Source organism: Leptinotarsa decemlineata, unplaced genomic scaffold, assembly GCF_025532065.1.
Source record: "Leptinotarsa decemlineata unplaced genomic scaffold, Ldec_3_MD MMD2_P_RNA_scaffold_6, whole genome shotgun sequence".
NCBI lineage: Eukaryota > Metazoa > Arthropoda > Insecta > Coleoptera > Chrysomelidae > Leptinotarsa > Leptinotarsa decemlineata.
In genome coordinates, this window is record NW_027412533.1 from 9,988,858 (window position 1) to 10,006,646 (window position 17,789).

A 17,789-nucleotide genomic window follows, 5' to 3' on the forward strand; every position below is an offset into this window, starting at 1 on the left:
ATAACAAATATACTGCGTTGCTGTTATGATATTAGTGTCAGTTGTTCGTCCTTTCATCAATATATGTTGATTGGGACTAATTATTGGCCGTTTCAAAAGCTTCTGAAATACTTTACAAATAATAGAAGTTAGTCTGAAAATCATATGTTGAGATAGATTCAGCTAGAAATGAATTTTCATAGGAGTGTTTATTTTTTTAACACAATCTTGAAATAATTTTAATAAAATAACGAATATTTCATATTCATATTCGAACTGAAACTTGTATAACAGTAATGAAAGATAAACCAATTACATGCATGTTTTGCTGCAGAAACTTTCATCACATTTCTCCACGTAAGTCGTTATATACATGTTTCATATGGTGGCGTGTTCAAACATGAATAAAGGATTCTCCATTCTCTCAATATTTAATGCTTCGTGAATTCATGACTTCATTCCACGAAGAAGACATACTAGACTATTTCAGGGCAGGCCTAAAATAAGAATTTAAATCATATTTGATTAAATTTGTGTTTACTTGTAAATATATCCGAAAATTACAGAAATAACTATTTCGAAAAATTGATTTTTCGCCTTTTCATATTTTTGAAGATGAATAATAGTCTGTTGTTATTTATTATTGTTCGTTTCATTCCATTAAATTGATTTTATATCATCACTATGATTCATGTCTATCTAATTCAGTGAATATTTCAAATTCTGTTCATATTATAACCACTATTTTCTATCAATCATTCAACAGAGATTATGAGTAAAACTATTCAAAGTTAATAATCGAAAGTTTTCAGAAAAATCGCTATTCTTGTTGCATATCCAAACTTCCTAAATTTACACCTCACATAAAATCGATTTGAAATTTCTGTGAAGAAGAGTCATTTCGAAGTAATCAATATAAATGGACACGTAAATGAAGATATACGAAGACATCATTGAAATACTCAACACATCTTTCAAGAACATGTTCAAATATCCTTGACAGAAATTCAGCTAAACTTTTTGAAAAAAATTTGTTTGTTGAAGTAACTGTCAAAATAAATTCATATAGAAAGGAATTCCACAGGAGTCTATACTCAAACCACTGCTTTTCATTATTTATGCGAACGACTTGATACAACATCTAAATACTCTTTCGAAGGTACATATAGTTGCATATGCAGACCATACAAATGGTCTGCATATGATCATAATACATTAGCACTTGTAAAAACAACAGAATCCATATATGAGAGCACTAAATATCAGCAAAACAGCATTGGTAAAATTATCTTTGCAGAACATCACTGAAACTCTTAAAATATATGAAGCTAGCCAACTAGAGGTGACATCCAACTCAGAAACAGAAATGCTAGGTATAATTCTAGGTCATTAGCTCAATTGGAGTCCTCAATATAGATTCACTATCTGATAAAGTACGAAAAAACTGGTATACACTAAGATTTATATCGAATCATTGTGGAAGAGAGGTTCTCCTAAATCTTTATTATTCAACTATTGGCTGTTAATTGTGCCATGGAATCTTGAACTGGAGTATGAGCTCCTCTGCTGAAAGAGTATTCATTCTACAAATGCGCGGGGTCAGAATAAATTGCTATTTGGGATGACGAAACTCATGCACACACTCATTCAAAGAGCTGGAAATACTTACAGTTGCTGGTCTGTATGTATATCTGTTTCAAAATATGTTTTTTTGTTAATCAGCTGTCGCCCCCATACGAAATATAACTCTCAGAAGTTGAGAAACTTGTGCGAGCTAAGGACTAATGAGGTCTTACCTTTTGACATGTGATCCCTAACACGGTTATATGAGATGTGTCTCTACGTTCATAAGAATAGAGAAAAATTTAGGGTAAACCAACAAGATCACTCACACGTAACTATAGCTAGAGGGTTGCTCAAACTAACAAGCTAGTTGTTTCTATTAAGGACTCAATGAATATCTGCATATTCAAAAGACAATTGAGAAATCAACGCATTGAAAGAGTCACTCTCGATAGATAATCGTCAATTACCTTTATATGTCCAGATTAGTATCTGTCATGTTTTGTTGTTTCATATGTATATATTTTTTTTTGTTATACGTATACGTCTTCCTTGTTACTATATGTAAATATTTATTGTAATGCTTTTATACTGTTCAACAAAGTGAAATGATAATAATGATTATTATCATACAGCAAATAAAGGAGCAATATGTTGATTTATTCGGCTCGAGTCCATTCATTCAATTCAAAACTTTTTCTAGCGGTTCTACGTACATTCCATCAAGTTGTCTTTATCTTTCGGATTTTCAACCATGGCGTTTACAGTTTTTCCTCTGAATATTACTGGAGTTTTTTCCAACACTTAACTGTTATTTTAACACCTTGACACATGTTTCGATCACCAAGAGATCCTCTTCAAGAGGAAGATCAAACTAATCATACTTAGAAAGTTATCCTTATTCATAACAGATACCTCCCGGCCCAAGCAAAGCTCTCTGGCTTACAGAGACAGGCTTGTCTGGCTATCAGTGGTGCCATCAGTACCACACCGTCAGCGGTCATGGAGATCCTTCTAGATCTACCTCCTCTCCACATTTTTCTGGAGAGAGAGGCTAGATGGATTGCATACAGACTTGTGCACATTGCCAATCGCACAAATCAATTCAATGCAGAGTGCAACAGACTGTTGGTTGACATTGGAAGTCACAGCATTCTGGAAATAAACCTCTGAATTTGTGCATCCAACTGTCAATTACGAACTGCCTTATGAAGTACCATTCCCGAGTAGAGAGGACTGGATCCTTCGAGAGAAGGAAATATTAAGAGCAGATAGTTGTTGGTTCACAGATGGATCAAAAACACCTTTCGGTTCTGGTGCAAGTGTTTTCAGTAGCATACCCAGGACAGACTTATCTACCTGCCTAGGAACTTATGCGACTGTATTTCAGAAGGAAATTTACACTATTGAATTGTGTGCGGAGAGATTGCATAAATCCAACCTCACACATAAGTCAATGAAAATAGTCGCGGACAATCAAGCGGCGTTGGAGGCCCTTTGCTCCTACCGAGCAACGTCTAAATTGGTAGCAAACTGCCAAAAACGACTCTCCTAGATAGGAAGACTATGGTCTGAATTCCTGGCCATACTGGCCTGGAAGGCAATGAAGCTGCTGACTCTCTTGCAAAGGAGGGTGCTGCAAACGGCTTTATTGGACCAAAACCCATCATTGGCATCGCTTTGGGCTTTGCCGAACAAATACTGAACACCTAGATGGCTAGAAGATTTATGGACTTCTGGCAGAATCTTTCAGAATTTGCTAACTCCAAGGCGTTTATTCACCCTTCGAAGCTTGATTCCAAACAGTTGTTGAACTACAGTAGGGATAAACAACGATGTCTAACAAGCCTTCTTTGAATCATCATATGGACAGACTTGAACTGTCGGAAGACAGTGTATGTCGCCTCTGTCTGGAAAATGATGGAACAGCAGAACATATACTTTGTGTCTGCCCCGCTGGGGACCGAATCAGGTTCTTTGAGTTCGGCAGATGCGTACTCTCACCATCTGACCTGAAAGACCACTCACCATGCAAACTAATCGGCTTCATTAAGAAGCTGAGTTTATTTGGCCGAGTGTGAATAGGTGTGAGCTATAATAAATCCTTGTGGGTTGTGATGGAGGGTCGAATAGACCCACTCACTTCAGATCTACCTAACTATGTACCTGCATCTTAAGTGTCTTGAATTACATCATCATTTGTTCGGACTTACATTGTCTAAAATGATGAAAATTGATTTGAACTCTCTGAAAGAATCTGTAAAAAATTAAACAGTAGCTGAAAATTACAATTATATTGAGCAAAAGAACCGTAGCTGAAAATTACAATTATATTGAGCATAAGAACCGAAATTACAATGAAATAAAATACAAGCAACAACCAAAAAATCACATGGAACAGTATCTGAACCAGAAATCCAACCACCATCAATCGACTACGAGAAGAATTCCGTACTACAGAGCCCGTCCATTTGTGCTCTGTAATACAAAGGAAAGTCTCAAAGAGGAAACCTAAGCATTATCAAAAATGACCCTCAATGGACTGGTTACTCCAAAGTGATGGAGGAACAGACATAGGCTAGAAGACAGCAAGAGCCTGTCTCACAAGGAAGAGAAGCCGCCACAACCAGTACTTGTACTTTCCTACTTCGGAGGATACTCGGGAAGGATAAGAAGAATTGGGTCCAAATATAATATCAAAACCTGCTTCAGATCTGGGAACACTATCCGCAGTAGCCTCACGAAAAGAAGGTCACCAAACGCGGACTGCAATTCCAAAAATTCAATTTATCGAATACCCCACGAGTGCGGAGAATTATGCATCTGTGAAACTAAGAGGCCATTTCAAGTTCGCATTGTCGAGCACAAGAAACACACAGCGAGGAGAAACCAACAAATCAGGAATAGCAGAGCATGTTTGGACTCATCAATATAACATCAAGTGGGCTCAAGCTGAAATCATCCACAAAGAGGAACACTGGTTTGGGAGGAAATTCAAAGAAGCTGCATATATATTGTCCAACAACGCATTTAACCAAGCTAGCGTAGAGATAAGTAACATACGAAAACCTCTAATATTAAGCGGAACACGGCCAACTCCCGCCAGAATGTCAGCTTCCGTTAAAGCCGATGAAGCGGAGAAGGGAAATAGGAGATAGGTGAAAGCACTAGAATGACCTATAAATAGTAAGATCTCGGAGGAATTAGTTCAGTTATCACCCGAAGACGATTGTGGATACTAACAATCTAAACGACGTGAAGTTGGCTTCGAACCTTTTGATTTTTAATTTTCATTTCTTGGTAAAAAAATTTTTAATTGTCATCTCATGTTGATATTTATTTTTTTTATTGTTTCTTGTATTTTATTTCATTGTAATATCAGTTTTTTTGCTTGATATAATTGTTAATTTTCAGCTAATCTTTTTAATTTCTTACAGATTCTTTCAGGGATTTCAAATCAATTTATATCATATTAGACAATGGAAGTCCGAACCACGGAACTTTAAATATTTTTTTTTTCGATAGTGCTGCCACATTTCTTAATTGATGATAAATTCCTGGGTAGGTCTCAAACAATTTGTCTTCGTGGTCACTACTCCTCATCTCTTGATATTCCGTCTGAAGTTCCACAGTGTTTCGTTTTTGCGCCTTTCTTTTTCATCATTTATATTACTGACATAATTTCCTTCATCACGAATTGTGTATTATAAGCTTATGCTGATGTTGTATATGTATATACTCGTATATATACTGACAATTTACTGAAGCACAAAATCTCTTTAATTTAGATTTGATGAGTTGTCTATCCCGTTGCCATGATTTGAAAATGTTTCCAGGTGAAACAATAATCATGAATTTTGGACCGTAAACTTGCAGGAAACAATTTCTACCTACCAGCTAGCCATCTATTTTGACACTTGTCAATTCATTAAAAAACTTGAGGGTTATGCTTGTCACTGACTTCAGTTTCACTGATCACGTTGAAAATTCAAATAAAAAAGTTCATATGTGAAATTGATATATTACAATCGTTTCATTTTGAGTCAGTTTCTTCAGTTTCTTTCTGATAATTTGGTGCTGAGTCACTTAAACTAATTTGAAAATATTGGTAATTTTGATGTAGAAACTAGTTTTACGTGACATATAGAAAGAAGAAAAAAAAAATATAAAGAAATAACAAGTAACCCATGCCGCAACATTGCAGTGCACTTTTTCAGAGATTTTTTTTTCGATGCTATCAGGTGATTGAGCATCAGGAGATTCGAATGCAAATATGAAAATTATATTTGTGATAGGCCAGAAATATCAACTTCGTTTGTTGGATAAATCCTGCAACAGATCAATTTGATTTATCAATTCTCCCAGGGATAATTTCTATTTATGTAACCATGTGATTGGGGAGTGATGCTGAGCCAGAAACTTCTGTAACTTTCCTTTAATTTTCTTTGTTCACCTTTGTATTCCGTGATGAACCTCATTTGAAGAATTCAATTAATGTCAAATGTAATGTTGTCAAAATAACTGAACTACTGACGCCATCCGCTCGATTGGAAACGTGAACATCACTTGCAACCTTGATAGTCTGAAACATCGAAGTAAGGTTGGAGATTTGTCTCTCTTCTATAGATACTTTCACGGGAAGAGTTCAAGTGACTTGGCACATTTGATTCCACCAAGAATGGTACATATCAGAAATACGCGACGGGCTGTGACTGCTCATCGTTTTGAGGCACACCTCGAACTTTACTATTCAAGAACTCTTTCATTTGGAGATCTTTGTTTATGTGGAATAAACTTCCTGATAACGTTTTTTCAAATATATTCAATGTCAAGCGATTCAAATCCAATGTGAATCACAACTTTCGCACAGGCGCCGCTCTAAGAGCGCCTTGAGAATTTATCTGCATTACTTGTGTTTTATTTAAAAAAAACAAAACAATTTCCAAGACAACACCAACCGAAACGACATGAAACAAACAAATGATCCCTGAAGAAGAATTCAATTAAATTTGAAACTTCGACAAGAAAACAATTTTTTTTGAGGAAAAATTGATCCTGTTATCCAACCAAACTTTTTTTTCAAAAAATAATTATTATATTATTACTCGTAGTTGCTGAGGCAACGTAAAAAAGTATGAAACATCAATATATATGAATGATAAACAGAAAAGGAAATACTATAGTTGCTCAGTTCAGTTTTTTATAACGTTTCTTTGAAGTATTGATACTCATTAATTTTAAATTTACTTGGATGGCATTATATATTTCAGATATTTGATAGGAGAACGATTACTTGAATAATTCAGTGCGATGGAGAGGTGGAGTTATTGTCCCTTCAAATCTCACTTCAATATTGTGAAAATCATCTCTGAATGATATTTTTTTCCATCGGATTAGGAAATGAGGATTTCATGTGCCTCTACTTCATATTACCCAATTTTATTCCAACAATCTATATGAAACACGTCATCTGCGCCTTATGTCAAGAATGAACCGAACATATTCATTTTGTTTAACTTGATATTATGAGGTGATACATGAACCATAGATGAAGTCTCCATAATTGAATTTTGAAAGAACTTAAGATGCGCAAAGAAGTGATTTGGTTTTTTTGTTAAGATATTGCCTATTACTGAAAAGTAGTTTCAAGTAAGCAAACCTTCTAACACTGTTAAGACGAGTTGTGAATTTGAGGTTGCTATTAAAAATAAATCCTAAATTTTTTGCTAACTTCGATAGTCTAACTACGTGTCCATCTATTACCAGGTGAATAACATTTTTTGAACTAGTACAGAAGTTTCGCTCCCGTTGATTTGTGAAGAATGTTGCCTTGATTTTTCCACGTTCAGGGGGTTTGTACACAATGTCTACACATATTTTAAATATATTCACTTTAAAACTTACCCACATGTGTGCGAATTCATCAGAAGTAGGTATCAATGTGAATCGAATGCCCCCCTTGTTTGGCGGACTTTCGTCACCATTATGTAGTCTTTAGTACCACAGACTTCACTATCAACTTGTTGATTGAGACAGGATCATACCCAATTTATATATCAACCAACACAACCCTTATTTGTCTCCCTTTAATCAGTACTAAGTATTTTGAGGAAGTACCAATTTTATTCATACGATACTGAATGGGTACACGAGCTGAATGAGGAATATTCCGATAAAAGGATGCAGTTATACTGGACTACGACAGCGCTTAATTGAATATTAGGACTATAGTACAATATTTGGTCACCGATTAGTGTAGCTTTTATTTGATAGAAAATTCAACTAGTTTGGTGAAACTTAATATGATTGAAGACTCAGTTGAACCTTTGATAACAAAAAACACAACATTACACCAAAATGTTGATATGCTTCATGTGTCGAAATATAATACCTGGTAAGTTCGAAATATATTTTTAAAAAATCATTAAGAAGTTAATGAATTCCATTCGTGAAACTTATTAACTTTTCATACATAACTAATGCAATTTGCAAGCTCCAATTTCAGCTGATGTTCGAATTTCTAAATTCAAAGAAAAGGCAATAAGTCAACGTGATGTACAATAGAAAAAGGGTTGAAGATAATATAATATAGATCCCAATTTCAATGGAAAAGGTATCCAGGAGAAAACTATCGGAGGTTATTTGTGAGAAATGGTTTTTGAGGAAGCTCTAGGGCCATAAACGGAAACGATCTGATAAACCATCACATCAAAATTTATTGGAAAACTCTCACACCAGACACAGCCAAATGCCTTGAAAATATTCAGCGCAACAGATGTCGTATTGTTTTTTCTCGATTGCATCATTTCGAAGACGAGTGACACATGACAAGAGATCGTCTATTGGTTTGTTATTCCGATAATCATGTGGATGAAAATAATGATAATGGTAATGATAGTAATACATAGATTAATTCATTTTGGCTTCACCTGACAAGAGTCCAGTTTCATCTTCATGATATATCTTTTGATTGAAATACTCCAAACAAGTAACGACAAATTACATTATCGAATGGAAAATACAAAATGAAATTATATAAATGAATAATACCTAAGTTATAGCGATATTGCGTCAAAATTCACAAATTCCGTCAAAAAATATGTTTCCCTGGAAATTCTAATAAAATCGATGTATCAAAATTCCGATTTTAGTTTTATACTCGATAATGGGCTCAAACCCGAAATCGGTCGTATAGATAAAATTTACCAGGGGTATTCAGACAAAAGTATTTTTATTCATTTCATTTGAGTTTCAAAAGAATATTCAAAAAGTTATTTATTTGAATTTATGAATGTTTTGTATACTTCGTAGTTATACAGTTGATGCATCATAAAGTTTGAGATATACCTGAATACTAAGAGTTTTTTTCTGAGAGTGTGTTAATGTGTAGTGGAATGATGTTTTTCCTCCTAGTTAGGTTATTCTGAGTCATTGCATGATTTTCAAACCTAACAGGATATTTTTATTTTAATTATAGTATATCAAAGACTCATTGTAAATATCCAAGAATTCAATATATCGCTTTGCTGAAGACAGCACACTTGCCTTTTCATTCTATTTGGAATCCTGGAAATAGGCTGCGGATGCACCTCTTCACTGGCAAAAGGAGTTTGCATAGGATCTAGAGATGATTTCAAATTAGAAGGTTTTCAAGACAAAACATAAGCGCTACAGAAAAATCCTTTGGACCTCAAAAAAATAAGCAGCCAAACTTCGTCACGTATTTCTAATATAAATCGTTCTTGGTGGAATGAAATGTGCCGAGTCGCCTGAACACTTTTCGTTAAAGTATCTATAAAAGAGAGACAAATCCCCAATCTTCCTCTGATGTTCCAGACTATCAATGTTGCAAATGAAGGTCGCGTCTCCAAGCAGGCCGATGACTCTTTTCTGGATGGAATCCAGCAGCTTCAGGGTAAGCTTGAAGGCGGAGCTCTATACATGAGAACATACTCCAAAGAAGGTCCTATCTGAGCTTTATAAAGCATCAAAAGTTGCTGAGTTGTGTACAAGTTTTCTGGTTTGAATCAGTTTTCCAAGCTTTTGAGAAGCAGCTTTTGCAATTCCAGCAATTCCAGACAAAAAATATTGGTTCCTATTTCAACCCCCAACAAGTGACTAAGTATGCCGTTAGCGTTCAACAAATTTTTATGTTTTTGACGAATTTTTTTTTGCTATCGAGTTGAACTCGGCAGCAACTGTTGTTTTATCACCAGATTGTGTGATATTACAAATCCATCTTCTATTTTGTGTGTTCGTCAACTCTTGGACTTTATACCACGTGACTTCGCCTTCGTTTAAGGAGAAGCGAATTTTGTTTTTCAACGAGAGACTTTTAGTTTCTTGAAGTTATAGTTCATATTCTTCCAATTAAGCAATTAAGCTTCCTTTGTATATTTATCAGACGAAAAAAACAAATCTCTAAAAAATCCTGAGTTATAATTCTCCATTTTGATTCTCATTAAAAATTCGAGTGAGAAGTATACATCGAGTGTAATATGGATAGTTCTTTAAATGAACTCGCTTAGGAACATTTCTACATTTAACTTTAGCAAAACCAGCCACCATTGATATAATACCATGAAATACCTAATTGATTTTTATGGGTCCGAAATGGTCTGCTGTGAATTTTATATATTGTATATATCATTTATTGATAACCACTATTTAGAGAATACGAGAATTTGGATGAAATTATCATTTCATTTTTCATTTCACTGTGTGACAGCATGGTATGATCGTTTCTACTGGAAATTCTCCTCACCCTTGTTCATTTCATATCAAACTCAGTTATGTTAATTGAACTTTTGATTCCTGCATACATAATACACAATAAATTCTATTATTCAAATTGAAATGATATACTTTTAGGAGAGATAAATTTTTGGGAACGACATTTTTCGCCTTCTACCCCCATCTTGATACAAAAATGTGGGAAACTTCCAAATAAAGAAAAGAAGCAGTCAATTTAAAAAATTAACGTTATACAAAGATCTGTAGATCATGCAAACAAGTAACTTTTCAGACACGAACGAATGATTGAAATACAAACGGAATAAAGACAAATGTTTTTCGTATACTTCAGCGTTCATGTAAAAACATTTGTTTTAAATATTTCGAATATTTCGTGTAATTCAATGTTGATATGAAAAAAACTGTTTCGCAAGGGCTTTTTCTTCCTATTTGTTTCTGAAAGTTACTTCTTTGTATAATCTACACAACTTTGTGAAGCGTTAATTTTTTAAATTGATTGCTTCCTTCCTTCATCTGCAAGATTCACACATTTTTTGTATCAAGATGGGGAAGTAGAAGGCCAAAAATTTCCTTTCCCAAAAATTTTATTGTATTGTGTAATTAGCTTTCGTTATATTATGACGCAATATATTTCTGATACCTTATCCGTTGGAATAACTTTCTAAATTCAGTTGAAAATAACAACTGAATATTCAATCATTGCAGCATAGGTGAGAGTAGGGTAATGGGAGTCAACCTCACATCCACGCGACGTGTGGATATGAGGCGTAAACGTAAACACGTAAACGGCCCTCCCAGTTCAGTCTGGAACGGTTCGCGCCAGTCAGCGCCGGCGCCATTGAGATACGCCGGTCGGTGTTCTTTTTTTGTGCCTTGCTGATATACTCAGTGTTTTGAAAATTTTTTTTATTATATTCTTTATCTCAATAATGTAAATGCGGGAAATGAGAGTCAGATGCCTCCCATTACCCGCAAGTGATCACTATTACCTACCCGTGACTGTTCATGTTGAATCACGCCATTTTTATTACTTCCTAGATGTCAAAACTACGAGTCAGGACAACTGGAAAGGCTTTCTGGTCTTCTGATAGCATAAAAAAAGCTATAAAGCTTGATCAAGGAGGTTGTTCTATAGGGAATGGTCACGAATTCTGTGGGATTCATCTTTTGTTTTACATAGTTTGCTGTTGCTTAACAAGTTTGTGCCCTTTTCAGAAAGCCAAGAAAAAGCCCATACAGAAAACAACCCCGAAGGATCTAGGTGTAGATATTAGTCCTCGAATACAAATATTGAGTGTAGAAGAACCTCCCACTCGACAAGCTGGAGCTATCCTGCCGGATGTTGATGCTCTTGTCGGTAAATTGAAGGAAGGAGGTCATATTTGAATTTGTCACCGTTTTCAGGAAGGTACCCGATAACCACATGTGTCTGAATCATATCAAATTGTGCTACATTGGATGGTTTTTGTAAAGTCCGACTTTTAACCCATCACATCACATGGTGATTTTTTCCAAATTTACTGTTGATGAATTTTAGCTGGGAATATTCAGTTTGATTGAGTTTGGCCTTGAATGCTCACTATACGGTATTCAGAAGTGGGATAATAACATGTAGAAATAGGTAAGGCTTTTTGCATTCAGTTAACGGAAAATATGGTAGAAATATTCGATTTCCTGAAAAATCTAATCTAATTTGAACTTTGATGGAAATATTTCTTTCAAGCACATTTTAACTTTTCTTCTATTGGAGTTTTATTGTATTCAGTTTACAGTTGGATAAGACATGCATTGGTTGCCAAATGAAAGAAAAAGGTTCTACTTCATGACCATATCTGGGACCATTCTTGTCTTTAGTGATGTGACAGAAGCCAAACTATCAGATTTGGAAAAGAAATTGGCGAATATTCTAAATGGTTGCACTACTAATCAAATAAGAAATGTAGCTTTTGAATATACTGCAAAATTGAAATTGAACCACAATTTCAGTGTCTTCAAAAATGGCTGGACGCGATTGGTTGCATGCATTTATGACTAGATATAACATTTCTATTAAGAAATCGGAGGCGACCAGCATAAACTGAATAACAGCTTTAAATAAAACCGAAATAAGTCGGTTCTTCAAGCTACTCACCCAGATGATGGAAAAGCAAATATTTGTTTAAAAAAAATATTTATAATTTCGACGAAACTTGTACTCCAACAGTTCAGACTCCTGGAAAACGACAGAAGAAAGAGAAATCGATAACCAGTTGGGAGAGAGAAAAAACATCACCTTGTTGTGTGCTATGAGCGCTGCAGGAGGTTACATTGTACCGATGTTCATTTTTCCTAGGGAAAAGTTGACTTCTCTGTTGGAGAAGGATGATCCAGCAGGAATGCTCAAACAACGGTTGGATTATGGAGCATTATGATATCATTATTTTCCAGATTTAACAGCAGTCCGAAAAGCTTCTCCCAAAAGGGTTTTAGGTCCATTACTATCAGCTATCATAGTTCTTGCTTTATCTACTAGTGCTCTATTGAACCTCTGTTATTGAGGTTTATAGGGTACATTCAATTCCATCTTAATTCCATATGAACTGCAAAAGTTCTTCAATTCATTTGACGTACATTCTCCTCCATTATCTGTACGTAATCTTGATATTCTGCTATAGAATTGTACTTCCACTTCAACTCTATATTGTTAAAAGCATGAAATTATTCATTTCTAGGTTGGGCCCTGTTCCCTCCTCATTTGAAATATAAAAAACACCTATTCACTCTCAAAACCTACCAGTTACAATTGGTAAATGCCAGTTAATTGAAGACAGTCACATGATCGAAGCCCTTGCTATAAAAATAGATCAAAAATATCTTACAACAACAATAATATTAATCACACCTAGAGACTAGAGATTTCACAAATGTTTAACAAACAACAGAAAAAGCGGGGGTAGAATAGGTAATACGTTGGGAAATTCCGTCAAAAATAATAATGCAGACAAAACATCCAATTCGATGAGTCATGAGAATATAAATTAAATTGTGGAATTTATCCTGAGGTGAATATTGGCCAAACCAGCAGAACATTCAGGAACCGCACCCAAAAACATCATATGAGCTATGTTATTAATAGTCTAATTGAAACGTTCAAAAACATCAAAAATAGAGATAAAGGTCCTAAAAATATGAGCGATAGCTCATTCCATTCGGAATCACCTCTAGAAAAATGTTGAAGGATTTTGGTGCAGGTAAAAAATTGCACTTGTTATTAACAAAATAAAATTTAAAAAAATGGTATTCATTAACAAAATAAGATTAAAAAAATGATATTTAATTTTTCGTTAATAACTCAAAAAATATTAATATTTAAGCAATTTTCTAAAAGGTTCGTTGAAGAGGAGGAAATTTCCGATAAAAACATCCCGACTCCCGAAACTCTATCTATTTTATTTATAATTTCGATTTGACGTTGAAAATAGGGTTCCGCGCGGGTGTTAAGGCATACGCGCGCTGCCGCTAGATTTCATCAGAAGAAATAATTTTTTTATCACATAAAATGTCAATTTAATAATTTGAGAAAAACATAGTATCTTCTTAACACTTGAATGAATCAAGTCCCGTAGTTTTATCACCATCTTTCAAAAAGTTATTCAATTGTTAACTAACATATTTTTTTCCAATCTCCGTTGACATAAATAATGGGATAAAAGGTATAAATAATTGGCCTGTAAATTATAAACTTCGTGGAGCCTTTTTGATATATATACTTCATACGATCTTGCGATAAAATTTCATTAAAATTCATTAATTTGTTAATTATGATTTTTTATAACTATTGCAAAATGAAATATCTAAAAATTGTTAATAATTTTTTTTTTCAATTGATATTTTCACATAAACAATGGCAGTTATTACCATAGGATACGAGTTTTTTACGTTTTTGTTTATTAAATTGTTTTAAACAAATAGACAAATTCAATATTTTTTAAAAATTTTTTTTGCTATTTTTTTGTCTGGAAATAAATATGATTGAAAAAAATTTCTTAATTTAAATTTTTAATTGAAATCGATTTTTTTATAATATGATCATTTGAATGATTAGTTGAGGAATAATTTTGCTTTTAAAAATCATAATTCACACTTTCAAATAGTTTGGCAGACAAAATCTTTTTTTTTCATTCATTATTTAATTGTTTATTAGTTTAACAATTTGTTATAAACAAATATTGAAAGTTATATTTTTTTCTGAAGCAGAAAAAAATTATAAAAATATACAGTGTGACCCATTTAAAATGGAACCACCCCTGTAGAATGTGCATTTTTCAATCAATCTCAATTTTTTTTTATTGAAATATTAAGCATGAAAAACTGTATCTTGACACTAACTTTCACAATTTTAGTTTCATTTCCAAGGCACTCTATGGTTTTTTTTGTTTGTCAAAAACGGCAAAAGTTTATTAGGCAATTTTTGTTTTCAAATTTGACTACACCACTGGATTCGTAGTCGTTATAAATCAAAACTGTCAAATTTTCATTGAAAAATATTTGTTAACAACGAAGTTACAACAACTTCAATTTTGGAAACAAAGTATTTGTTTGTAATTTTTATTCAGATTATAGACATATTTGAGATCTGACAACACTGTCATCACCAAGTAGAACACCAGTGAATTTGTACAGTGAAAATCCGAAGTCAACAGCTCAATGCGTTCTACAGTTATAACTCCTGAAAATATGGTAATGTGAGAGATTTGTGGTGCAAACGTTTTGTAATAAAAATCTGACTACGCCACTGGATTTGTGGATAATATTCCCTTAAAATCATTCATTTGAGTGTAGGTTACGAGAAGTGTATTCTAGAATAACAGAAAATTCATTTTCAAGTTATGCAGTACTTAGTACATTCTTCCGCATAGCCGCTAAAATCAAATTGATTTAAAGCATGGAAATCATTTATTCAATAATAAAACAGAGAGCAGGACAAAAATTGTTCCCTGTAAATTCTTCATAACTCAGCTAAAACAATCTTTTAGAGGAGATATCAATAATTTGAGGAAGCTGAACTCATTATGCAAAGGTTTTATAATAAATCAACAGTAGGCTGTGATTTTGACAGTTAATCATAAATAAAATAATAGTTGTTAGTTACGTGTATTTAATAATGGCTTTGCAATTATCATTAGAAGAAAGAATTGAAATTGTGAGAATTTCTGGGGACAATTATCATAGTGAAAGAGAAGCAGCTAGGATATTTAATCACAGACATCCAAATCGACTTCCCATTGACAGAAGCACCGTCAGTAAAATTAACAAAACATTTAAAGAAACCGGTGCAGTCAGCAAACATATTTTAAAAAATAATCACCGAAGAAGAAATTTAAACGAAGGTGCTGTTTTAGATTATTTTAGAAACCACCCAAACAGAAGTTTACGAGTCGCCAGTTTGGATTTAAACTTACCGAGAGAGACTATTCGACGATGTCTTAAACAAAACAAAATGAGAGCATTTAAACCTAAATTTCTTCACTCTTTAAAGGCAGGTGATGAAGTGAAACGTATGGAATTTTGTTTGTGGGCGAGTACCTGAATACAAGAAATTTTTTAAACTGCATAATGTTTAGTGATGAAGCTTCTTTCAGCACCAATGGGGTAGTTTCATCGCAAAATGCTTGGTATTGGGCTACGGAAAGTCCGCACTGGATCATAAATTGTAAAAGTCAATATTCCGAAAAAGTTAACGTTTGGTGTGGTATAGTACAAAATAGAATAATAGGTCCATATTTTTTTGATGGAAACATAAACGGGCAAAATTTTTTGGAATTTCTAAATAACCAATTATCGGACGAAATAGATGAAATGCCTCTTGCGGAACAAGTAAATTTATATTTTCAGCTCGACGGCTGTTCCGTGCACAACTCGAGGATTGTTAAAGAGTGGCTAAATAACCAGTTTCCAAATCATTGGATAGGACGAGGTAGTGACTTAATTGAATGGCCACCTAGATCGCCTGATCTAACAATATTAGACTTTTTTCTGTGGGGTATTCTGACACAAAAAGTATACAGAACAAGACCAACGAATCGAGCTGAACTCATGCAAAGGATACGACAAGCTTGTGCCGAAATTACAGTTCAACAAATAAGAAATAGTGTAAACAATATTCGGAAGAGATACGATAAATGTATTGAACTTAATGGAGGTTTGGTAGAAGCCACAAAAATTTGAATGTTTAGTTTTAAATCAATGTTTATTTTAGTATCAATTTTTTCTTAATGGCAATTAATTGTTGAATAAATACTTTGAAACTTGTTTGTATACATTTTGTTTTCATCAGCTATAGAAGAAGGTAGAGTAAGTTCAGAATCTCATAAAATGTGATTTTCCAGGTGCGCTGTTACAAAAGTACTATTATTTATTATTGGGAAACTTCCAAAAAGCTTACAAGTATGACCATTAATACTTCAAGATTCTATCAAGATTTGGTAAAAGCGCAATTCGGAGATCCCATGACATGAGATTCTGAACTTGGTCTACTACTGCGTAACTTGAAAATGAACTTTTAATTTTCTGTTATTCAATTATTCAATTTTTATTTTAATTTTCACTTCTCGTAACCTACACTCAAATGAATGATTTTAAGGGAATATTATCCACAAATCCAGTGGCGTAGTCAGATTTTTATTACAAAACGCTTGCACCACAAATCTCTCACATTACCATATTTTCAGGAGTTATAACTGTAGAACGCATTGAGCTGTTGACTTTGGATTTTTACTGTATAAATTCACTGGTGTTCTACTTGGTGATGACAGTGTTGTCAGATCTCAAATATGTCTATAATCTGAATAAAAATTACAAACAAATACTTTGTTTCCAAAATTGAAGTTGTTGTAACTTCGTTGTTAACAAATATTTCTTAATGAAAATTTGACAGTTTTGATTTATAACGACTACGAATCCAGTGGTGTAGTCAAATTTGAAAACAAAAATTGCCTAATAAACTTTTGCCGTTTTTGACAAACAAAAAAAACCATAGAGTGCCTTGGAAATGAAACTAAAATTGTGAAAGTTAATGTCAAGATACAGTTTTTCATGCTTAATATTTCAAAAAAAAAATTGAGATTGTTTGAAAAATGCACATTCTACAGGGGTGGTTCCATTTTAAATGGGTCACACTGTATAAAAAAGTGCCATGAAATTTTTTTTATTTATTATAATATTTTATAATATCATACAATAAGGTAATTGTAGCGCCTACTTGACTTGTCAATTAAAAAATTGATGTGTCTTTTCAACTATTAGAGATACGATGAAGGATATTCAAGTCTTTTTTATAAAGAATAAATTTCTCTTTCAGATAAATCTAAGATCAAGTTCGTATCTGTTGTTTATTACCAATTACATGCATTTGTTTATAAAAATTCGGTATTTTTTTTTATTTTTTCGTATCTTTTGTGATCTTTAACTTGTTGATTTATGCCTAACAAATTACAAATGAATGATTTTGTATT